This window comes from Syngnathoides biaculeatus, chromosome 8 (assembly GCF_019802595.1).
Source record: "Syngnathoides biaculeatus isolate LvHL_M chromosome 8, ASM1980259v1, whole genome shotgun sequence".
Lineage (NCBI taxonomy): Eukaryota > Metazoa > Chordata > Actinopteri > Syngnathiformes > Syngnathidae > Syngnathoides > Syngnathoides biaculeatus.
Window position 1 is genome coordinate 1807629 of NC_084647.1, and position 26582 is coordinate 1834210.

The 26582-nt window shown below is 39.8% G+C and overlaps 1 long non-coding RNA gene across 1 annotated transcript; it reads right to left on the reverse strand.

Annotated features, from left to right (window-relative positions):
* Positions 1-15100: 15100 nt before the first annotated feature.
* Positions 15101-25748, reverse strand: LOC133504917 (uncharacterized). The gene is made up of 3 exons (XR_009796106.1): positions 25620-25748; positions 17805-17906; positions 15101-15523 (listed from the first exon to the last, which is right to left on the reverse strand). It is a non-coding gene; the product is annotated as an uncharacterized LOC133504917 (long non-coding RNA).
* Positions 25749-26582: the final 834 nt, after the last annotated feature.

The window sequence follows — 26582 nt, forward strand, 5'->3', positions numbered from 1 at the left end:
AACAAAAAGCCCGAACTTCCGTATCCAAGGTTTTTATAGCTTTTTGGTGGAACATTCTGGAAAATGTTGGCTGAATCCACGCCTAGTGGGAAGGGCCCACTTGGTTCATCCTATCAGGCCACTTTCGCCATTCCTGGCTTGACTTGTCACGCCCTCCTTAGCTTCACTCAATTTTGTCATTTTCCCTTTAGTCAATAAATGCATCTTTAAAAATGTAACCACAAACTCGCGTTCGGTTTCACCCTAGTTTTGAGCAGAAGCATAAATGTATCAACATTCTTGTGAATACAATTCTCTCATGCATTCTCAGGCTTATTTTAGTTGCCTTGTCTGGGAGAGACAGCCGTACACATGTTATATTCTTTTCACAAAGCCATTTCAAAGCATCATATTTTCTCCTAAAAGTTTAATGGAAAAATAGTTGAAATCAATTTCTGCTTGCAGACATCCTGTGTGGTGATTCGAGTGTGACGGGCTTCCTGTTCAGTAACTCGACGCTGCAAACGTCTTGAAAAAGTGTTGGGTGTGACCCAGCAGCTGCATCCTGTTGCTGTCTTTATGTCAAAAATAGGATGTGAATACAAAGACATGACAATAATTGGGTTCTTAAGGTCGCTAACCCCGATATATGTATATAATACAAAGATGTGAAAAATAATCAGGTTTATATAAGGTTATTTGGTATACATATGCAATGCAATGAGATGCTTAGTGGGTAGGCTCCATTTATCAGAGAGATCTTTGCCGTGCTGGTGACGCAATCAAGTATAATTTTGTTTCGCGACATCTGGTGTTCAATTTGAGAGTTGGTGCTAGGGCTCAGCTCAACAAAATCAACCCAAGCCATACAAGCCAATTGTTATCAATTCGCTCCATTGCTATTCGTGGTATGGCCACCTACTTGACACAAGCTAAACACAACCATAGCGGAAGCAGCTTATCCCATCATGCCTGCACACCCTGCAGTAGAAATACTAGCCTGATAATTGTTTGTCAATCAGAGGACTAATGTGACAAACCAAAATGGATGGGGGGATGGAAGCATGGCTTCACCTGTGAGGCCAAAGTACAAATGTCTGCATGTTGTTGAGACACACAGAATCAAGTATATACTGAGAGGTAGCCATGAAACAATTTGAGGAGGCAACTCTTAATTCAACTCTGTAAAGTGTTCTCTAAATTTCACATTTGTTCATACACTTTCAGTCAATATGTGATTAACAGGTGTCAATGTTTAACTCCCCAATAATCTTCATTGGTTGCTGGCTTTAATAGGCTGTCAGGAAAACAATAATTGTGTAGACAGGGACTAATCTCACTCTAAATTCAATCTCCTTGCCACCCAAATCGAACTGAGACACACTAATGACAATTTATAGCACTTAATGGGAGATAATGGTAGTCTCTGTTTATTTTTTTTTTTATCTGTGGTTGTATATACCCTCGTGAGAGTTTATAGCATCTCTGAAGTATGTATTTGTTTTTGACTGGCAGTAAATCTGTTTGCGTAACACTATTCTTTGTAGCTGTATTGTCAAAATTACCTTTTCTCACATTAATACTTTAACTGCTGTTTGACATAGGAGGAATATGATACACAGTAATTACAGTAATTGAAGGTGTAATTTTGCCTATGGGGAGGGAATGTACGCCATGGAAGGTTTGATGAATTTTGGGGAAAACAAATCTTGCCTTTCGCACAACGGGAAATTGTTTTGGTGATCGAGGTTCACATGAAAAGTGTTTAGGACACCCACCCACTGAACAGAGATGTTGGCGTTTGCATGTTCTCCTCGTGCATTTTTTTTTTCTTTTCTGGGTGTTCTGCGTTTTTCCCATATCTCAAAAACACTCGTGACTGAATATTCTTAATTTGATGTCAAAATTAAGTGTGAATGTTTTTTTTTTTTTTTGTCTCTGTGTGGCCTGTGATTGGCTGATGACTAGGTTCCAGACAGCTATCCGGCTGGAATAAACTTGAGCTCACCACCATTCTAATAGGGATAAGCAGTCTGGTAAATACATGCCTGTGTAAGTATGGATGTACAGTAGAGATGGCTGGCTGGCTGGCTGGCTGGCTGGATGGCTGGCTGGATGGATGGATGGATGGATGGAAGTTCACATCAAAACTAATGAGAGGAGTGTGAGGTTTTTGGACTGTCTGTATGCATGTGTACCCACATCAAATAGGTTACATTTACAGAGCATGTTTCTAGTTTCCAATTTACACAATGATAATGGTGTATGCTACCACTGATTGAAGCAAACAGTCAAAAATCGATGAAACAGTATAAAAGGTGACTGGGGTCAATATTAAGCAGCAGCCAGATTGGCCATTGGTAACACTAAGAGTCAATGGGGACATTGGGCATTGTGATTCTTTAAGCAGTCAAAATTGAGTTGAGCAGGTCAGTTGGAGTGAACCCCCCCCCCCTCCCTCCCACTCACACACATCACACCAAACATCACATGCAATTTATATGCATGTTTTAGATTTCACAGCATACACTGTAGGTAATGCTCATCCGATTATTTTGCTGAGTCAACAGCTTCATCATCATTAGGCTGCCGCAGTAATAAGACAAAGTGATAGAGGCAGAAAGGGATTTGGGGGTTGGCGTGGGTGGAGAGAGAAACGTGACGAGTTTCTGCAGATGAGACATCAAAGGGGATTATCTCCACTATTCCCACCTACCTAATGGACTCTTTCACCAGGTCTAATGAAAGACATTGCTATTTTTTAATTAACACTTGACAATATGAGGCAGGTAAAATATATAGGAGTGTAAAATTAAGTAACTGTCGGGATTGAATTTGCCTTCATTTCTACTCAACAATTTTTGCCGTTGTCTCTAAAAATGTAAACACTGGGAGAGAGGATTATTCACCCTATCGGAGAAGAGTGAGAGTGAAAGAGAAATGTAGGCGCGGGGGTGTTGAGCATACCTCGAATACCATATCTATCAATGTTGCTTTTACCACTGATTCTTATCTTGTGTCATTTGGAAGCTCCATTTTGTAGTCTTTGGCAACAACCTCTCTGTCTCCGCTTCTCCTTAACACCATTCCAACTTTTTTCATGCAAGAAGGAACAGGCAGCATCATGATAATATTTAGACAGGCCACCAGAAAGCTGATTGGCTGTGTGCTTGACAATAATTGGATTTCAATTGATTAGTTTCATCTTAATTGGCTTATGGGCTGCAACTCGATGAAAGTATGAAGGCTCAGAGTACCAGCAATGCATTGAATTCCCTTGTGGGCAACTTTATGATTAAGTAGTTGTAGACTTCAGAAGAGCTATTTAACTGTGTTTAATTTGTATGAGACTGATTAGAAACATAGTGATGTTGGTTTGTTAGTTTTGAGGTGGAGGCCTAAGACCAAGTTGTGAAGAAGGGATGTGTATTTACTTCACTGAAATAACTTAACTTCCATTGGGGTGGAAATAATTGACTCATATCTTATGTGGCCGTGACCAACCAATACTGTATTAAATTTTCAATTTGCCACTAATTATTATCCAGTAACTGCATTTCCAGGAAAATGATGGACTAGGCACTACTCATTTAAAGAAATGTTAAGGTTGCACTTTTTTGCAATTCTCTGAGTGTCTTTTTTTTGCGATCTGAAGGTGTTTATATCATTCAGAACAGTCTAACTGGACTATAACAATGTGCAGCTTTGAAAATATTTTATAGGTACAATTGAAGGCAGTAATTTGCAATTGGATGAGATAATCAAATCATATAATCATTGAAAAACAATTACACTGAACAACATTATAAATGCAACACTTGTTTTTGTGCCCATTTTTTGTGAGCTTCAATCAAAGCTCTAAAACCTTTTCTACAGACACAAAAAGGCCATTTCCGTCAAATATCATTCACATATCTGTCTAGATCTGTTTTAGTGAGCTTTTTTTTTTTTTTTTTTTTTTTTTTTTCTTCGAATGAATCCATCCCATCTCACAGGTGTGGCACATCAAGATGTAAATTCGACAGCTTGATTATTGCACAGGCAGCACGGTAGCGTGAAAGGTTAGAATTACTCACAGGTCTAGCACCGGAGTTCAAATCCCATTCTCCCCATGCCTGCAAGGGTTTTTTTCCAGGCACTCTTCCCACATCCCAAAAACATGCATTAATTGGAGACTCTAAATTGCCCTTAGGTATGATGCGTTTGTTTGTCTCTGTGTACCCTGTGATTGGCTGGCAACCAGTCCAGGGTGCACAACGCCTCCTTGCCGAAAATCGGTGGGATAGGCTCCAGTCCTCCTGCGACCCTTATGATGATAAACGGCTTAGATAATGGATGGATGGATGATTACATATGGGTGTATTACGCTGGCCAAAATAAAAGGATACTCTGAAATGTGCAGTTTTGCTCTATTATGGGGGTCTGCAGACCCAGAAAACCAGTCAGTATCTAGTGTGACCACCATTTGCCTCATACTGTGGAACACGTCTTCTTTGCATGGAGTTGATCAGATTGTTGATTGTGGACTGTGGAGGATACTCTTTCTTAAAAACCATATCATGCAGCCAAACTTTGAGAATGAATGTTCTGTCTTGTTCTGTCTTTTGTCCACCTGCCCTCCACAGCAGGATATGCACAACAACTTTGTATTACCACAATGACGACAGAGTGTAAATACTGAGATGAATATGGACTCATTTTCTTCTTGAGATGGGCAGCTCAAAAGAAGTATGCAGTTATATGATTTCAGACTAGATGGATGCATCTATACAATCAAAACATTAGTTTTATCTTAATGTGTCCCCTTTAAAAATGTCACTTATATACACTTACATACCCCAGTTCAGTGTGTCATTCATGCTTGTTATTTAGAAAAGCATGTATTGTATTCTTTTTTCCACTGAGTTGTTGGCATTGTGATGTAGGGAGTCAACCTCAAAAAGTCAAGTAAAGATGGATGGTGCTGCTTGTTCTGCAGGTGGTCTGATAGATATACAGTAGATCTAATCGCTTGACGGTCATTTCAGGCATCACACTGAGACCAATGAGAGATATATAGAGGGAAAAGAACCATGGTTACTGTGTAGCAGGACGTATGCTGCAAAAAGGTAGAAACTACTACTATGACACAAGCTGGTCTGTTTCATTGAGAATGTGTTTTTGTGACTTGTCTGTTGGTTTTTCAGTCTATGAGCTTGGTTCAACTGGAGATTTTGTTCAAACCCTGTGACAAAGGCTTTTGGCAGTGAACAAATACAGATAAGAGTAAGGAGAGCAATTCAAACACAAAATCCAAATATACTTGTTAGTGGCCTGCTTGGTGAGCAGTACCCTAATTGATGCTCAGCAATGCAGCTTATATTATCATTCCTCAAACTTGTTCTTCATTGACTATACTCATTTTATAATGATTTATATTGTGTGGGGTCCAATGCATGCTTCTTTGAACGTGAAAAAAGTCACCCTTGCCTTACAGTTCATCCTTAGCGCCTAGCTTGGAAATGGGCTGGTCAAATCTAGACGTTTGGAACCTATCTCAAATGAAGCCACTTTTTGTGTCACATCCAAAGTAGGATGTATTTCTTATCTATACGTCCATCCATTTTCTACACTCCTTATTAGATTTAGATTTTTTTTTTTATTTCTAAAACTACAATGTGCTCATTCTACCATTTACTCTTATGTTAAGAAAGTGAAACATTTGAGGAAAAAAATCAATCAACACTTTCTTACATAATTCTATAGCCGCTTAAGTCTATCACTGGTCACAAGCATTTTCAAGGTCATTGATTAATCCGTAAAAACTTATCAAGTTTCCACTATAATCATTTCTCAATATGCCAAAGGTCAAAATTAAAGGCGAAACCATACATTGTTCTTGTTATTCCCACATTCTTGGATCACTAAAATATGTTGTATCATGCTTCCTATCTACTCATACCCATCTTCCATCTCCCTTTCTCTCCTCCAATAGATTAGTGTCTCCTTTATGAAGTACAGCTTGACCTTAACCCTCACTCATTTTCTTCCTCACACCTTTACAACTCCCCTCATCACCATTTGATGTAAATGCAAATGATTCATTATCCTCCCAGAATACTGTATCAGCAGTCTGTGGCTGAGAAGGGAAAAAAGTGACACTTTATGATGTGGTTCTCCTTTATGACTAGTCAAGTATTTCACAGCGAGCCTTATAAACATCACTCGAACATCATATACTGTACTTTACATACATGCAGCAAGCTTTTGCTCTACATCAATCTTTTATGTGCATGCTTTTTTCTGTCCGGCTGTAGGTCAAGTAGATAGGAGGATCTCTGTCTCTTTCACGCCAGAACCGTTTTATTGTGTTGCAGTGAACTTTTTAAGGTGCTGCTGCAGTTTCTTAGTATTTTGATGGATATTTATTGAGAATCAAACTTCGTCAGTTGAACAGAACAAGGTTTATAGAAGAGTGTAACAAAAAAAGGAGAGTGTGAAAAGATAACTACATATCAGAAAAGAAGACAAAGCACTAGCTGTAAAAAAGATGAGTAAGGTAAATTATTATATACATATAACAATAAATCATTAGATATGAGTGTTGTATGGGAGAGTAGTGCTACACCATGTGAGGGAAAAAAAATCAAACATACGAGACTTTCATTTTACAGTTGTCTGGGTATCATAGATCCAAATCGTTGATTGTGGATTATCTCAAACTACAAGAGTTTTTGTCATTACCAACAAAATGTGTTTAGCCCAACCTGCTAAATAGGCCAACTGAACCAATGTCGTGGCTAAACTCCCATTGTCTGATCAAGGCATTAGTAAAGCTTTACGTCAGCAGTTACTGATTTTTTACAAATAATAACAAAACCATGATTCTCATCACTCTTATGTATCTCAGTATGTGTCTTTTCTATGCCAATTTTAATTTCCTCTACCTTTGTGGACACCAAACATTCAGTTCAGTGTGTTATCAGTCAAATCTGCTAAGTGCTGCCACTTCTGGGCCACACTTGGACAGAAATTGGCTGGATGTGTGGAATCGCCACTGATGAAAAGAGATAAATTACCAATCAAGAAAACACGTTTCTTTTTTTCTGTCCTTTAAAATGACCTGCAGATAACATAATATTTACTGTATATGCCAGTCAAAATGTCAGGATCTCTCTATCTTTTTTACATCATCTCATCAACATCATCAAACCATCATGTTTATATTTTATATAGGTTTTCAGCACTTGATTGTCTTGTCAAAACTGGCGTAAATGTATTCAAATCGAAAACTGTGTGTATATAAAGGCTAATGGATAACATCTTTTTCGAGTCTGGAGGTACATTCACATAGCCATTGATCAGCCCCGATGCTTATCTTCTTATTTACCTCCTTCATCACCTCTAAGGTAAATATTAGGTGTCCTATTTGACTACGTAGTTTGCCAGCTGGTGCTAAGGAGTACAAACACACCTTTCAGAATATCAAATACTTATACAGCAGAGCAGCAAATGGGGAATAGATAACATGCAAAATAACCTGCATTTCTCATCATGTAATATAATTGAAACTCAATTTTAAGTTTCAGAGGGTTTATTGTAAAATGAAAAAAAATGTAGATGAGATGTGAAGATATCGTATTTAATGGAAGACTGATTTGAAAACAACATGACTGTTGATGAACTGCTCTCAGTGGTTTGGAACTTAAGTAGTTAGAGCCTAGTCAGGCTCCAACAGTTCCTTTCCAGCAAATAGATAATTATTCTAGATCATTGTGATAATCTTACAGAAAGTGATGCTAAATATGTCTCTTCACCTCACTGGCTGTATGTTTCATGGTGACTTGGGAATTAACTGAGAAATGATTAAACCACCCACCGTTAACACTCATTGTTTGATTTGACTCGTGATCAAAATTTCCCTGCACCACGGGGGTTTGTATAATGCAAGGAAGATACACAGTTCACACTGCCTGCAGAATATGAAGTGGAGGGCAAATACAATTCAGGCGGCAAATGAACGTAAAAGTGTGAGGATGAAATATAGGCCGGAAGATGTGGTGGAGGGGTGGAACTCTCTAGTTTAATGCATCTCATTAATAAGGAACAAGAGGCTTTGTAAGATTAAACTGGGAATGGGTGAAAGAAACGAGATGGAAAGGAGAAAGAGAAATGTGTGGAAAGTGTTAGCAAGTAATCAGGCTTCAATTACACAATTTCTTTTATTTATTCACACTGAGGGGTATCAACATACACAATAATGAAATGTCTGCCATTGTTTAACATTGGCACAGAACTTGAGAATTCTATCATTAAAGCATGGAAATAAAGTTAATATATGTAAACATACAATGAATGCCCTATAAATCTTTTCTGCAGCTTTGTGGGAAATGCATATAAGTAAAGTCAGTTTAGATTGTTTATAGATTTCATGACTTTGAACCCCCATCCCCATTTGTTTTTCTATGCCATCAAACACACCTGGCATCAAAAATAGGTACGTTGCAATGTATAGGGGAAAATGTAAACTAAATTGTTCTTTGTTTCAGACAAGTCACTATCCTTTTATTATTATTATTATTATTATTATTTGTGACTAATCATATACAAAGCGCCAAACTGAAAAGAAAGAGTATGTTTGGATTTCCAAAAAGAGGCAGTTTGGACAGGCCAGCATAGATCTATCAATCCCAAATAGAGACATAGAGGTAGCTTACAATGCCAGAATTGGCCAATTACGTCGATTTCTGTCAATTTTGGCTCAAATGCTATGTGGCAGCACGGTGACGCAGCTGTAGAGCATTGGTCTCACAGTTCTGAGGACTGTGGTTCAAATCCTGGCCCCACTTGTGTGGAGTTTGCATGTTCTACCCGTGCCTGCGTGGGTTTTCTCCAGGTATTTCAGTTTCCTCCCACATCCCAAAAATATGCATTAATTGGAGATTCTAAATTGCCCCAAAGTGTGATTGCAAGTGCGACTATTGTCTGTCTCCATGTGCCCAGTGATTGGCTGGAAACCAGTTCAGGGTATACCCTGACTCCTGCCTGGTGACAGCTGATACTGGTTGTAGAACTCCCGTGACCCTCATGAGGATAAGCGGCTCAGAAAATGGATGGATGGATGCCATGTTTTTCTTATCTCTGATTCTACCTGAATGGGTACAAATTCTTGTAAATACAACCCAACTAGAGTAGAACAAATAAAATCAGAAATTAAGTTTTATCTAAAAATGTGAAAGGACACATGAAGAAAGTGAACACCTAAAATCTTTCAATAATCAAACAGCAATTCAGCCCATTTTTTGTGCAAATGAATATCAGTGAACACGCCTAAGTAAAAGTGAAGTGATGACCTACTAAAAGGTCTCATTGCCAAGGTGTGAGTCAGCCACATGATGGGTAAGAGCAGAGCACTGTCTCAAACCCAACCAACCAACTATTTTTTTGCAAAACATAATAATGGCATTAGTTACAGGTGCATATATAAGCTTCTGAACATTCCAGTGAGCATGGTTGGTGCCATAATGCAAAAATTCTGGTGTAGGAGCGAAAATGATAATCAGAAGAGCTGTCCAAGAACCAACAAGAATGTGTGGAGAGCTTCAAAAAGACCTGGAATTAGCAAGTACAGTTGTCGCCAAGGACATCTGTGAATAATGTACTTTGTCTCAATGGGCTCTATGCACGCTCACCATGCAAGACGTTGCTGAAAAGAAAGGAAAAAAAAAACATCTCAAACTTTGTTTGAAGTTGGCTGAACAACATTTGGAGAATGTAGTCTAGTCGGTTGAGAGCAAAATTGAACTACGTATTTGACATTGATACAAACCTCCTTTCCGGGGAAAATGTCCCTGCACATCACTCTAAAAACACCATACCAACACTGGAGTTTGGAGGTGGAAGTATGACGGTGTTGGGGTTTTTTTCAGCAAATGATAAACTTAACATTTTTGAAGGAAGAATGAGTGGGCAAATGTATTGGGACATTCTTGACAAAAATCTGCTGCCATCTATGAATAAGATGCTAGAATGACAGTCAGTTACCTGACTGGAATCCAACTGAAACTCTATGGAAAGAACTGAAACACTAAGTCCATCAAAAAAGACCTCGGAATCTTCAAGATTTGAACACTGCTTGTGTGGAGGAATGGGCAAAATCAAACCATCGCAATGCATGCAATTAGTTTCACCATACAGATGGTGTCTTAAATCTCATTGCAAAGGAAGGCGTTGCAATTAGAGTATTAAATAAATATCTGTTGGCATGTTCTTGACTTGATACTCATCATTTCAGATTGTTATACACAAGAAAATTTGTGAATTTATTTCTTCTACTTTTTTGTATGTCTGAATTACTTGGGTTGTTCTTAACAGCTGGTAAATTCTTCATGTGAATAGCACCTTTGGAAATATTTTAATGAGAAAAATGGTGGGTGTCAGGGGCGTGGCTGGGCCACTGCCCTGTGCGTGCCTCCTCACCTGCGCCTCATTGGCTCTAATTGTGCCATGTATTTAAACCTTGTGTGTTTTGTTACTAGTTGCCAGTTTGATGTATGTGTGAGTATACGAGCTGATTGTAGTGTGTTTGCCTCGTTTCAACAGCCCAGTGTTCCTTTGCCACCACAGCCAAGTCTAGTTAGGTCTTGTTTTTCCCTAGTAGTTATCTGACTTTGTTTTCCTGTTTTTGGACTTTGCCTTTTGCCACATGCTTTTGTGCGTTTGCCTTTTTGTTGGACTGCCTTTCTGTGTATGACCTTTGCCTGGAATAAAACCACCCTCGAAATCATGTCACCGCCTTGGAATCCTGCATTTGGGTCAAACCCCTTGTCCCATGTTAGTGGCAGTGGTGTGTTAAATATTTTTTTCAGAAGCTGTAGCCTGCATTCAGTGAATTGCATTAAAAGGTGTATGCATAAAATGCCCTTAAGTGTGATGGTGAGTGGAAATCCTTGTTTGTCTCAATGTGCTGTGCGATTGGCTTGTAACCAGTTCAGGGTGTACCCCACCTCCTGCCTGATGATAGCTAAGATAACCATATATGTGGAAAATGGATGGGTGGATGGATGGAAAGCTGGTCCCACAACCAAAATGATCCTTTGTGTTACTTCCTATGTCACTGGGCACAAGAATGCCAAAACTCTACGTTACAAAACGCTGCCTCCTAGCTTCGCTGAAATAAGGTATGGTAAATGCCATTATGAACATTGAACGCTGCCTCTATTGCAATTTCACAAAAAGTGTGGCAAATTCTTTAATCAATCTTTAAGCACTGTTGGGGAATCACACAGGGTGCCACTTGCTCCAAGACTGCTTCTCCCTTTACTTGCTGCAATGTGATTTGTTGGAACAATTCAGAATTAATTAAAAAAAGGGTTTAATATCTCAGACGGCTGAAGGATATGACCTCCAAAATGTGCTATTATGCTCTGTGACAGAGCATGACTGACATCATCCTGTCATAACATGGCCAACAGACTGGATAATCTATGACGCATATATTCTGACATTGGTGGGTTTAGTATATACATTAATGCACATGTCAGAACGTATCCTTTTAGTGACACTGGAGCATGGCCAACAGTCTGGCATCTATTCTTTTGGTTTTCTCCTGTGCCACAATAGAATCACAATAGGAGCTCTGAAGTCATTGGACAATTCATTTCATTTAAAAATCCTGAAACAACAGCAATTAAATTTGCATTACCAGTACTGTCAGGATTTAAAACTATATGATATAACTTTTTGTGCCGCCTGTGCTCTAATTCTGCATTGCAACAAAAGAACAGCTGGCTTCAATATGACATGGGCAATGCATGTCATCCTCCTTTTATGTGATTTATACAACATTTTTACAATGTTTTAAAAGGTCATGTGTCATTTTCATCCTGTTATTTTCATGTGCAGGATATGAATAGGGCATTGATGAAATTTAAAAGATAAGATGCTGGTAAATACAGTAAGTTGTTTGAATGACTCAGCATTGTCATTGCTACTTGGATCATTGATTCAAACATAGACAGATAAGTACAGGAAAAACATCTCACTCAATTTAGGTGCAATATCATCCATAAGAAGTCAAAATCTCCAATACATTCTAGCTTCAGCTTCTTAAATGTTTTCCCTACAAACCCGGCAAAATCTTAATGAGGTTTATACGGCAGAGCTGAAGAACTGAGTAGAGTAGCAGACAGATGGAAATTTGACCTTTATTTCATCAAGTGTGTGTGTGTGTGTGGTTGAATTTGATATGAGCATTTGCCTGAATACATTTCTAAAAAAAAGCCAAGCTGCTAGCTTCTAACCAGGGACCTACAAGACGATATCAGTTTTTACAGATGACGAGTACTTTGCTGCAAGTGCCTGACTTTGATCATCGGTTTTAATAACCACTTCACATGGATATTTGAGTTGGAAAGCCGTCAATGGCAGTGAATATGTTGTAAAGGTGATTGATCACTACAGTGCAATCCCAGAATTGTCTTTGGGGACTCTTGCTACATCCTTCGAAACAGCCACTAAATTATATTATAAAATTAAATTATATTCTTTTTAGTCATGTCATGTCATTATCCAGCTACTTATCCTCACAAGGGCTTGTGGGAAAGCTGGAGCCTATCCCAACTAGACTCAGGCAAAAGGCAGACTACACCCTGAACTGGTCGCCAGTCAGTCACAGGGCACATAACATTATCACGAGGCGGGAATCGATCCCATGCTCCCTGCACCAAAGGGAGGCATGTGTACCACTACACCTCTTCAGTTATTTACATCAATTAAAGATTTTTTTTTGTTTCAGTTTTCTTCAAGTCAGCTAGAAATAATATGAGAGCCGAGAAGTCTGTATCTTAAGTGGACTTTTCCTGCGTCTATCCGCTCCTCAACCTGCTGTTGCACCAGCATGGTTATTTCTTTTGATGCTTAAGGGGCCTTTGAGCTGCAGCCAGCATCGATTATAGGTCTTGCGCTGTGTTGGTTGGTAATGATGTCAACTATTCATAGGGATATACCTCACCTGAGGTACTGATGGAGTAATGCAGAAGTCTGATCCAAAGCCACAGTCATGCTACTTGCTCCATGTGAACTCAGTCAGCGTGCTGCCAGGGACAAATTGCTAACAGTGCTGCGAGTAGAATGCGTCATGACATTTCATTACTCGCCATAATTGATAATGTTGCCCAAGGATTTCCCTTTGTATGTCCAAAGGTCATCAGTTTCACTCATCGTGCTCTTGTTGATTATACAGGAGACAAGTAAAAACTGGTGTGACTATTTTGATAGTTCCGCAGTTCTTGCCGTTTCCTATTTGTCAAAGTGCCAAAGTTGAAGTTGCAATTCCATCAGAAACTGAAGGATTAATGAAAGACACTTTAACAGAGCTAACAAGCTATTGTGTGTTAATACATCACTCCATATCGTACTGATTTAAAAATACCATACAGATACGGACCGTTATTTTCACTTTTGCCAAATCTTTTACAAAACCACCAAAAAAGAAAAGGTATTGTTTATTGAGCACGCAAGAATATTCAAAATAAATATAGTTCTAGATTTTCTACTCTACCTTTACTACTGTTGCTTACCTTATCCAATAAGACTGCAGTTTTTCCTTTTCGCACAATGTCTTTAATGGACAAACAATAGCTTGACTCGGTATGAAGATCTTTCACTGGTCATATAGCAATGTCCATCCATCCATTATCTGATGCCGCTTTTCCTCACACGGGTCACCGGAGTGCTGCAGCCTATCTCAGCTATGTTCGGGCTGGAGGTGGCATACATCCTAGACCGGTTACTAGCCAGTCAACCATTTCCAGTCACAACCACACCTAAGGGTAGTTTAGAGTCTCCAATGAATGCATATTTTTGGGATGTGAGAGAAAACCAGAGTGCCCGGAGAAAACCCACGCAGGCCCCGGGAGAACATCCAAACTCCACACAGCCAGAAGCAGGATTTAAACCCAGGTCCTCAGAATTGTAAGGCAGACACTCCAACCAGTGGCTCACAGTGCTCCCACACAGCATTGTTTGTCACAAATTTTCCTCACTATCCAAGCTAATGTCATGTGGTAGCCTGTTCTGTGCAAAGTTCTTCTAGCTGCATTACTTCAAGATTAAAGTCATTTGCCATAGTCAATATAATTTGTGATGATTGTCATAATAGCTTCTTTCCATTTCAGTTTGCTTTGGTCTTGACAACACATTTGAAGGGGATAAGATGAAAAAAAAACATTTTAAATTTTAAGTAATACGTATACTCTCTGCGTCCTGTCACTGGTGTCCCGGAGCCAGTCTAACATTCACAACCTCACAATTATAATTTTTTAAAAAGAGGTAGAACTTTTACACGAGTTTACAACATGCTAAAAGTGTGATTAAAACATATTCATCCTGCTAAATTTATTACGTAAAATGGCTTTATTCTGTGTTCTAATATGGGTGAATAATATCAAAATTGGTCTGGAGGCAAATGAATAGTGATATTTAAACTGAACAATAGTTCAGATTGACTGCACAAATAATGGAGGCTATTTGAATGAAATTGCTCTTCTTTGTGGTGCAAAATGGCACCGTAAATTGCCTATTGCCGTAATTGCCTTTGTTGACCTTCCATTACTTATGCAAAATAAATGGAGTCAAGCTAAGATGCATGCAACCCAAAGTGAAGCCATTTTTTTTCTTCACTGGTTTGGAGTTTAGAGGAGTTCAATAACGTTATGCAGCTGATTCCTAATTGTACCAATCCTCCTTGGCTAATTACCACGAGCAGTAAAAGCACATTTAACAAGACAAAAACATGGTGGGAAACCAAAGTAGTGGAGCCAAATAAATGACTGTACACTGTAAACACAAACAGCATTGAATGTACAGTATGTTCTACAGTTAATACAATGTGTAAACACTACGTAGCTTTAAACACTATCATTAGCTGAATAAAGTATTGTTTTTAAAAGACTGTGATTAGCCAATTAGAAGATTGTGCAAGGATTAAGTATTCTCTAATCGCTTTAAATGAATGAAATTGTTTTTTTTTCCCAAGCCAGTTATCAACTGCACAGTGCTGAAATAATGTCAAAGCACTGCAGAGATTGAGATGTCTATCCTTTGTTTCTTTTCCGTTTGTTTTGTTTATTAACGTCACTGATAAAAATGTCTACCTTAAAGCTTAACAAGACAAGAAGGTCAGAGGTATATTTTGCCTGCATTTGAATGACTGTTGATCCGGTTTTCCCAGAGCTTTTAAATGACAATGTTTTTCATTATATTTTAGGTGTTTTTTTCACTGTGGGCAAAACAAAAAGCAATGAATTAGGTGCCAGGGTGAATCTATTAAATTCTATGCATTTTCCCCCCCTGAATGCATCTTCATGGAAACAAACTTTTATTAGGATGAGTGCACACAGCCTGCTGTGATGCAGATATTTTTTTACGATGGTGGCTAAGGCTGTAGTTGAAGCAAAAATGTTTTTTTGGTCAAGGAGTTTCAAAAGACTGCAGGTGCAGGGTCCAGACAGAAAGGGAACAACTTCTTAAACAGGACTGTGAAGGGTGAACTCGAAGAGTAAGGCTGGGAACAGAAGATATAAAGGTCAGAACAGACAGTAAAAAGAATTTTCATTGTCACATTGGACACATCTAGTGAAATAGCGCACTGTTTCACTGGTGACATGGTGAGGTCGAAGACCGGTTTAACAGCAGATTGCTGCTTATAAATTGGTTAAAATACAGCTGTTGGTAATTTCCAACAAATGTTAGCCCAACCCAGAAATCACATATGTACACAGACTAAGGTAGCACAGCTTACAGTGCAGAGACAATAGACCTGAGTGTATGTAATATTCTCAGAGAAAATATCAAATGAAATGCCATTCAGACGGAAAACTTTCTGAACCAATGGGTCATCAGGCTTTGTGACAGACAGGACCTTTGTAAGTGCTAGAAAATAAATGGCATTTGAAAATGTCTTTACCACAGTAAGGATGACAGTGTCACTTATTGATGTGGGTAGGCGAGTGGTGCAGTCCATAATTATCTGTGCACATGGGTATAATATGTGGGTGAAGCAGCCTTGAGCTGGCTTAAGTGGATCATTTATTCTAAGCACATGCATTGCACGCTATGACATATGTGCCAGTTGGTTGCTCCATATTGGTCCACAATCCAAAAGGACATCATCTCTAGTGTTGAAGGTGCCCCAAAGCAGGTGGACGGCAAATCAGGACAAGGGTCCATTTCAGTGCCCTTTGCGGTTTGACATTTTGGGACCTAGGATGGCCAATCATTTTGCCTATACATGTATAGCCGAACATATTTTGCCAAGCTGATATCCATCCATCCATTTTAAGAGCTGTTTATCCTCACAAGCATCACAGGATTGCTGGAGCCTATCCCAGCTTTTATCGGGTAGGAGGCAGCGTACACCCTGAACTAGTTGGCAGCCAATCGCAGGGCACATACAAACAAACAACCATTCATTCTCAGAATCACATCTACGGGCAATTTCGAGTGCGAACAGGAGGTGCCACTTTTCGTGAGCCAGTTTGACAGCTCCATGTTCCTACTGCTGTAAATGTGCTCAGATCAGGGCAGGCTGTGTGAGAAGAAGGCCCATGGGTACATCTTGGCATCCTCCGTCAGAGTTTGGGACAAAAGGGATCCAACTCTTACTTTGGAAGCGTTCACCTGTTTGTAAGGGTCAGGTGAACGAGGATGGGGAAAATTAGAGGGTAGCAGAAAACTGAAAATGAACAAAGCATCTTCCAGATGTATAGCTCATCAGTCACCTGTGAGCCAATGGTTTTTACTGGCCATTTGGGGTAGTTGGCAATGCAGTGCTGTCTTCACAAACTATAAATATACATATTTCAATTATGCCTGCTCTTCATCTGATGACAGTTTAGCATTTCCAAGCTTTATTTGCTTGCACCTGGCCTTGAGAGGCGGAGTCTGTGCCTTGGATAAAAACTGCATTTTAATGTTGTGGAAAAGGTGGAAGAAAAGGCGGCGTCAGTCATCTTCAAAAGACACACAACAAACTCAACAAAGAGCACTGTTGATCTGGCACTGTGGTCGAGTCAGTTTAAGAGGCGGCAGCTGTTAATCAGTTGGATTAGGGTAGACTCCAACACGCCTGCATCCAACCCTGTAATCTCACAAGCACACAGGGGAATGGGTGGAGAACTGGGTCCAGAGGCAGCAGACCTGACAGGTTTCATGCCAATCGTTTCTCTGTAAATAAGATCACCTCAGAACTCCTCATGTTAAATCTGGCTCCTTCTTTAAACCACACAAAACTAATCAGCAAGAAGTGAGAGCAGAATAGGTCAGAACTGTATTTTACATTGAGTCAGTCCATTTGATCGTGTCTAAATATTTGTTTTTAAAAACAGACCTATTTTTTTTTTTTTACATTTGTAAGTCTAGCATTGTCTGTCAAAGTTTATATCTGTATAAATACTGGATGTGAGTAAAACCCAGAATCAATTCATGATTTTAAATGAATCTATCGTGACTGTCAAAATGTGTACCACTCATCTTGAATTCTCATTACTCCCAACACCTTGTCCTTATAAATGTACTGTAAGTGTATAGTGGGTGAAAAAAGCAGTAACTGAAAATGCCATATCAGAAATTGCACATACAATAATTACATATGACACACAGAGGGAACAATTGTGACTGTGAAATAATTTTGACAAAGAGGGGCCATTGCAGCTGGTGTGAATGGTCACAAAAAAATGTATTTATGACTTACACCTACACTTCTTTTGATTTGGGTGGATTTTTGTATGCTTTGTTTGTTTCAATGATGTTTTTGCATCCATCCTACACAACACCACTATATTTACCTCTCTTTGCTTCTCCCGTACATCTCGGGGGACTAGGAGCAGCAGGTCAACACAGTAATTGTGCAGTCAGCCTTTTCTCTCCCAAGGTTCAAAAGTCGTCATCTGAAAGTAACATCACCACATAAATTTGAATTTCATGTATTTTTTTTTTTCCTGTTTGAAGGGTTGCACTCTACCCAAGAAGGATAGAAAATAAGATAATAGAAAACACCCGACTTTTGTCAAGGCCAGGGGTCTGGAACGTATGGCTTGCGGGCCATACCTGGCTCTTTTGGTGGTTGCATATGGCTCATGGAGCCCTCATAACGACATGCTGTACGTGTGATTTCTGTCGTCCAGAGATGGTTTGTCCTAGTGGGGTTGCCGTAGTTTTTTTGTGGGAGACAACGCAAATGACGCAGTCTGTCCCAGTGGGGTTGCCGTAGTTTTTGCGTGGTAGTCGATGTCCACAGATGCAGAAGGGTCTAACGGCGATCGTGTTGGAACAACTAATTATGGAAACGTTTTGACAAAGGTCGCTCAAAGAAAAAAAATATGAGGAGTACTGAAGTTTTCAAGAAGAATAGACAGCGTTTGTGGAGAGGAATGGTTCGGATGTGTGTGAGAGTATACCAAAGCATTCACACTCGACGTTGCTAATAAACATTTTGCCAACTTCGCATAAAGACAACATAATCAAACAAATAAAAGACGTCTTTGTCAGGAAGAACTGTGCACCATTGTACTGGGATGATGGCAAATCAAATTTATTTACGTTCATGATGAACGGATGGAAGTCTCAACAACTGCGTGAAGCTTAATCTGACGATGTATGAACTCCATAGCCATCGCATTAATGGAAAGAAGTAATTTTGTCATCATTGGTGAGCAACAGCGTGACAATGTTATTTAAAATAATTCAGAGACTTATTGTCCTCTAAAAGTGTTGGTCTTACATAATTATGCAAATACACCCGTATCTAGATTTTAAAATACTGCCTGGCTCTTTTGAATTACATTTTAAAATATTTGGCCTTTATGGCTCTCTCAATCGAAAAGGCTTCCAACTCCTACACTATCATCTTGCTGGAGTGACAATGCTGCAAGGTTGTAGGGAGAAAAATCCCAAAACAAAGATGCCATTGTTCACTGAAGTACAAAAAATGCCAGGTTTTGACACATTAGGCAGGTCTTCCTTCCTCTCAGTGGTTTTTGATTGCCCGTGTACTCCACAACTATCATTCTACAGGCAAGCAAGGTCATGCTGTAGTTTCAAAGGTCTGCAATGACATCTTAAAAAAGAGTGTCTAAACCTGCTCTGCTGACCAGCTTCTCATTTAACCACCACCGTATTCTAATACTGACAAACACAGATACACATAAACAATGTTGAGTACCTGCAGGGCTACTCATCAGTTGTCAAGAAAAAGTAAATCCAAACAAGCAGTCACAGTTCCTTTATTTAAGATGCTCAGCTCTGCTGTTACCGTAAATTGGTAAAGTTAATGGTAAAGCCACTTCATGTCTCACATGTTCAAGTATAGTAACATTTTGTCCTTGCATTATTCACCTAATCCTCAGAGAACAGTGGGAAGCCACCAGTTTGCACCCACAGACTGAATCCTGATCTTGTGACCTTTGTCAATAAAGCAAACATGAAATTTAGATAAAAAATCAAGACAACTACATTAGACAGCGAGCATATAATGAAGAGTTGTATGCAATCATTTGTACGGCTTTCCATTGACAAGCAGCCCGAAGTTATCAACCTAGCTTACTCCAAATGCAGAAGTAATGCACACACGAAATCCATTTAGTGTTTTTGTGCCACTGTTCCTTCTACAATTAAGAAATAGCATGAATCTTTTCCAGCCCCAGAACCAAGTCGTCTTTTCTCACGACCAGTGCAGATGCCTTGTGGGAGCCCCCGGCCGACATTATGCCGAGCCGACAGTATCCCGCAAAGCTGGTGGACCCCTGCCATACAGCCCACCCACACCGCAGCCGGAACAATGAGACTTTCCAGTGTTTCCTAAAAGCACAATCAGTTGCACCTTGTATTTTCTTTTAAAAGAAGACTCTCCCCAAATTTCATATGTACAATAAACCCTCCAATGTGAAGTAATATTATTATTACATATATTTTGGACATTAATTGAAAAAAAAAAATAAATAAAGAACATTTTTGAAATCCAAGCAAAATCTGGATATGTGCCAGCTTTCAGAGCCAAACACGGAAGAAACATCCATTATTCCGCCCCTGACGTCGCCGGTGCTTAGCATTACAGACCATTCATTCTAGCTAAGCCAAGATGCTAACGTATTGTGCAACAAAACTGAGAAAACGCACCCAAATTTCTCCTTCTTTAACCTCCCATGGGGTTAACCTGACTGGATAAAGCTGTGGCTGTCACAGTTGAGGCTCATTCACCAGCAGGGGAAATATGCACGCATCAAATCATTACTGGTTATTAGCTGCTGAGTTATAGCCTCTTGTGCTAATACTGTATAAGCAACAACATAGTTTATGAGGCGGCACGATGGCGCAGCTGTTCAATCCCGGACTTCCGTGTGTGGAGTTTGCATGTTCTCCCAGTGTTTGCGTGTGTGTGTAAACTTGCCTCCTCCCCGTTGACAGCTGGGATAAGCTCCAGCATTCCTGCGACTATGGTGCAGCTAAGAACATGGATATATGGATATATAAGCACACAACCCTTCCCGGTTCCTATTTACTCCCGACACATCAACTTCCACCTGTGTGCATTCAGGCTCAAACGATTGAACATTGTACATTGTTATTTTTGTTTTGTTTGCTCAATGGCGGGAGTAGTAATAGCACGGAGCATCGACTCGCTGTTACACTCGCTTTGTTGGCTCCGAGCACACAACACTTCCTGGTTACTATTTACGGCAATCCGCGCGTGCACGACCCCCCTTTACCCCCGCCGCCGGTCGTTCGCGAGATGCTGACTGCTTGAAAAGTACAATTTGGGTGAAAAAAATGTCTGGCCACGCTTGCTGTTTAATCTCTACATCAAAATCAACTCCTCAGAAAAGCATCAAATCTCTTAAGTCTTCCTTTAAGCCATACCGAGAGATAGTTTAGAACAAAAAAAAAAATTAGGAATCTGTATGGGTAACACGTGACATGGCACAGTACAAATGACATTCACGCCATGTGACCAGAGATGCCAAGGAATGTGCTACATTTACTCAATTGCATTTACTCCATTAGCATTTTGAATAAATTGTACTTGTCAGAGTAGTTTTAATGAAGCATATTTTTTCATTTTTACTCAAGTATGTTAAGATCATACTTACAGTACAGTAATGCCACTCTCCATTTTTATTTATTACATTACATTATTACATAAGTGATCAATTTATATCCGCCCTGTGACTGATTGGCAACCACTTCGCTCGAAGCTTGCTGGGATAGGCTCCGGCTCTCCCATGATCCTTGTGAGGATAAGCGGTTTAGGTAACGGATGGATGGATGGAACAATTTCTAGATTTTCCTTTTCCAGTTCTGCATCCCATGCCATTGCTCCAATCCAACATAATAACCATGGTGATGTTTGACCCAAGTTGACCAATCAAATGAGTTACTTATTGGGCTTCACAGGGCATACAAAATGAGTTGTAACAGCCTCACTGACTCGTGTTTACATTACAGACTTTGAAAACCAAAAGCTTTACCAGCATAGTTTTGTAACTACCCAAATTTGGATATTGAATCCATTTCTAACTTGAGAAAACACCTTGCATTAAGTTGCAGATTTGCTCTTGTTTTAGCGATGCATATAGCAATAATACCACTATTCTATGGTCACAACTGTAAAACAAACATCTTCTCTGATACTTTCTTTTCTCTCTCTCTCTTTCTCTCTCTCTCTCTCTCTTTATAGTATAAGATAATTTGTTGGGAGCTGAATTTCCCTCCATTTGTTATTTTACAACAACTTAATTTTTTAAAGATTTTATTTTTTTTGTTGTTTTAGATTATTTGAGAATTATCTGGAATACTGTATATTAATTTACACATTATTTTTAATATTTATATTGTTATTTTCATGTTACTGTATTTGAGATTCATGTACTGATTTAAAAAATAAATCAGGAATAGTAAAACAGAATATACGTGCGTGAATGAGAGGGGCGGAGGAGGAAGAGTGAAGCTCCAAGGAGAAGAGATAGCGAAGGTGTACGACTTCAAATACTTGGAGTCAACAATACAGAGCAATGGAGAGTGTGGTAAGGAAGTGAAGAAACGGGTCCAAGCGGGGTGGAACAGTTGGCGGAAGGTGTCTGGTGTTCTATGTGACAGAGGAGTAGTAGTAAAACAGTGGTGATCATGGCCATCCCATGATGTATGGATTAGAGATGGTGGCCCTGAAGAAACAACAGGAAGCAGAATTTGAGGTAGCAGAAATGAAGATGTTGAGGTTCTCGCTTGGTGTGAACAGGTTGGATAGGATTAGAAATGAGCTCATTAGAGGGACAGCCAAAATTGGAGGTTTTGGAGACAAGGTGACCCAGAGCAGACTTTGATGGAGGATGGAGATGCCAGGCAAAAGAGCGAGAGGAAGATCAAAGAAAAGGCTAATGGATGTTGTGAGGGAGGACATGAAGACAGTGGGTGTTAGAGAGGAGGATGCATGAGATAGGCTTAGATGGAAAAAGATGATACGCTGTGGCAACCCCTAACAGGACAAGCCGAAAGAAAAAGAAGAAGGAATTACTTACTAGTTACTCACTACTTGAGTATTCCTTTTCACTGAGTATGTTCTGACTCTTAATCAAGTAATTATTTGGGGTGCTACTTTTTACTTTTGCTGGAGACATATTATTCTAAAGTAACCATACTCTTAATTGAGTACAGTGTTTGGCTCCTCTATCCACCTTTGTGTGTGACCTAAAACAACCGAGCTCTCTATGCAAATTCTGTGACTTTTCATGAACTGAAAAATACTTTGTGAACTGAAGTAATATTTGTTTTGAAATGTGTTAAAGAATAGGGACATTCGTGTGGTGAGGTTGCCCAATTTTCAATGGTGTCAGTTCAGACTATAGTGTATTTGATAAATGCAAAAGAAATCACACATCAGTGTGGTAGAATGTACGAACATTTTAGCACATTGGTTCAGAATGATTCAACTATTATTTTGGAGATCAATACAACAGCATCTCATTGATCAGTCTATCATCTATCAATTCACAGTCAAATGTCAATTCACAGACAGAAGTTCACGCATAATTGAAAATGTAACAAACTATGACCTGGACCTTGTGGAACTAAAAGTCGGCTAAGACCTTGAATGCAAGTATTGCTGGAGAAAGTGAAGGCAAAACTATGAATCTTTTAGAATTGTCAGTTGTCAGTAATGTTGTGTTGCCTCCTATATTTAAAATACTGAATTAGGTTTTTGTGCACTGTATTGTCTGTGCTTTTATGCTGGATCAGGCAGTGCCAAGGTGGGATTTTAGAAATTACACTCCATCTCATCCTGCACTTTCTACTTTGGCTTCAGACCTTTCCCACTCGGAAAAGAGAAACTCTCGTTCAGTTTAACCACTTTTTCTTTGATTATTCCCATACTCCGACAGTCAGGGCATCTTAAAACAACAGCATTTCTTCTTTAACTTTCTTCATTAATATCGAAAGTAAACATAAAGGAGCATGTTGAGCTCATCTTTGGTCTACATTGCCCAAACTGTGTTGCTGACTAAAGCAGTGGTGGTGGACGCTGTCATTATAAAACACATTGATGGCCTGCGTAAGTACTGTAACATTTGTAATTATGAGTGTATGTCTTTAAGAGCAGGGTAGGGGGCGTTTGTAAGGTAAACTAGGAAAAAGAGAGTGTGGCGGAGCAGCTGTCATTGTTAGAGAAAGTTCCGTGTGCTGCCTAAAGAAACCAGTGGTTTCTTCTTACATATGTGAATTGTGCCATTGGATGTAGCAACCAGTCATCCCTCACTCATTCAATCACATTGCAAAATGCTACAAACTGCATAGCTATATGGTAGACTTTCAATTTGCATTGGATTCAAATTTTTTTTTGCATGCAATGCAGAATATCTGCATAGAGACTGCATCAGCGGTGTACTATTGCACACGCGGACAGTTTAGAGGGAACATCTTTATTTTTTTCGGCACGCCATTCCGCGATCGGTGGAATTGTGTGCTAAAAGGCAGAAAAGTGTCCTAGTCCCCATTTTTAAGAAGAAAGGTAATGTTCAGAGCTGTGGAAGCAATAGAGGAATAAAGATGATGGGCCACACAATGAAGCTAAGGGAAAGAGTAGTGGAGGCTAGACTCAGGACAGAAGTAAGTATCTGCGAGCAACAGTATGGTTTCATGCCTAGAAAGAGTACCACAGATGCATTATTTGCTTTGAGGATCCTCGTGGAAAAGTACAGAGAAGGTCAGAAGGAGCTACATTGTGTCTTTGTAGACCTAGAGAAAGCCTATGACAGAGTGCCAAGAGAGGAACTGTGGTATTGCATGTGCAAGTCTGGTGTGGGGGAGAAATATGTTAGAATTGTACAGGACATGTATGAGGGCAGCAGAACAGCGGTGAGGTGTGCCGTTGGCGTGACAGAAAAAGAATTTAAGGTGGAGGTGGGACTGCATCAGGGATCCGCGCTGAGCCCCTTCCTGTTTGCGGTAGTAATGGATAGCCTGACGGATGAGGTTAGACTGGAATCCCCTTGGACTATGATGTTCACATATGATATTGTGATACGCAGTGAAAGCAGGGAGCAGGCAGAGGAACAATTAAAAAGATGGAGGCACGCACTGGAAAGGAGAGGAAAGAAGATTAGCTGAAGTAAAACAGAATATATGTGCATGAATGTGAGGGGCGGAGGACACACACCTCTGAGAAGATGGTACCCAATGGCACATTTATTGAGGCACATTGTGGGCTGGGTCAGAGATTAATCAACCGTCGTAGCACCTATGCCATACACAGAGCCTCCAGTCACATCCACAACTCACAATTGACCCCTCCGTACAGGACACTTAACCACGCCTCCTGAAGTTACGTCACGCCACGTGCGCTGACGTCAGACAAACAATTAGCAAAAATATCGGCGCAGCAAGAAAAGAATAGAGCGAAACTGTCTGATTTACCGTCTGATTTCTCACTCGCATTCTTAGCTAACAGTGAAATATCGTTGAAAAGCAGACAGCAGGGCTTCAAGTATTTCAGCGAGGGGTATTTCAATGGTATTTACATGCATATCGACGGAGAAACCATTGATATTAGCGTGGGATCTTTCCAGAGTCAGAGGAAGACCGAGAAGCCACATAATATAATATATTATAACCCAAAGATGAATTCGTCATTGACAGTTTCCTATTTTCGTGTTACATATCACACTTGTGTGCAGAATCTGTATATGTATCTGTATAGCCATTTGTGAACCGCCGTATGAAGGAAAAGAAGGCGAGGCTTGATTTACGAGTTGTTTCTCTCGTTTTCTTTATGTAACGTCACGCGCTCCCCTCAATAAGTATTCTTGAATTAGTGCCGAACCTACGTAAGTCACGAGCGAGTACGACATTCACTACTTTATAGTGTCCTCAAACATCCTTCCTTCAGTCTTGGTGTCTCGGTGCACGTCGAAGGCTATTAGGACTGCTAGTCCGGTTTAGCTTAGCTAATTAGCCGCGAACAAAGGGACACGTTTGTGCAGTCAGATCATCGCAAAATATCGCTCAATACAGATCAAGTGTGTCAATCATTCACACTTAGCTATGTTATGCAAGCGAAGAACTGCTAATTCATTTATATGAGACATGTATTGAAAATCAAATTTAGGGCTTACCTTTGTGCAAACATATCTGTTCCGGTTGATGGATTCTGTTGATCGTACGGTCTTCCACAAAGTTTGATCCATCAAAGACATTTTTCGTACTGGGTCTTCGGTTTTGCAAAGGGTACGAATTGAACTCCACCAACTTGCGTTTCAGGATGCCTGTCGTAACTATTTTAAAGTCCGTGACTACACCTCTTAACCATATCTATTGTTAAAGAACCCAAATACAAGAAAAAACGCCAACAGAAGCTATACTGGACCATGCAGCGTTGTCTGAGAAAACTGCGAGTCCCGAAAAGGGGCGTGGTTTATGCAGATCTCTGGCCTCTGATTGGTCAGTGACGCGGATTGCGCAATTTCTACGGAGGGGTCAATTGAATTGGTAACAAAATATTCATCCATCCATTTCCAAGGCTGCTTATGCTCACAAAGGTCACGTGAGTGCTGGAGCCCATCCAAGTCAAGTCTGGCGAAAGGCGGAGTACACACTGAACAGGATGTCAGTTTGTCGCATGGAACATATCGACACCATTACTTTAGCGGGAATCAATCCAATACTGCCCACAACTAAATCAAACGTGTGTATCACTACACCATCATTTACTCATGGTACATGAAACTATGGTAAACTCATTTACAACAACATTTACCTTTTTTCTGTCACTCAACCTGATTATTCGAGCAGATCCTTATTTAATAACTGTTTGGGCCAACCTATTTGGCTAAATTCAATTGAAAAACAAAAATGGTTCAGCGGCGTTTAACTCCACTCATTTGTGAGAAGGGAAACTTAAAGGAGAAGTCTGGTCATTTGAATTAACAATGTATCCAATAGGTCACGTCATATGAAAATTTGAGGTTAATCATTTAACATTGGTGTTTTGAGAAGATTTTTATCAGCAATTACGAATTTTCATGGGGACTGCCATTTTGGCGACGGTAACTCGTTAGTGTGGGGGAGGGCTGGAGGGG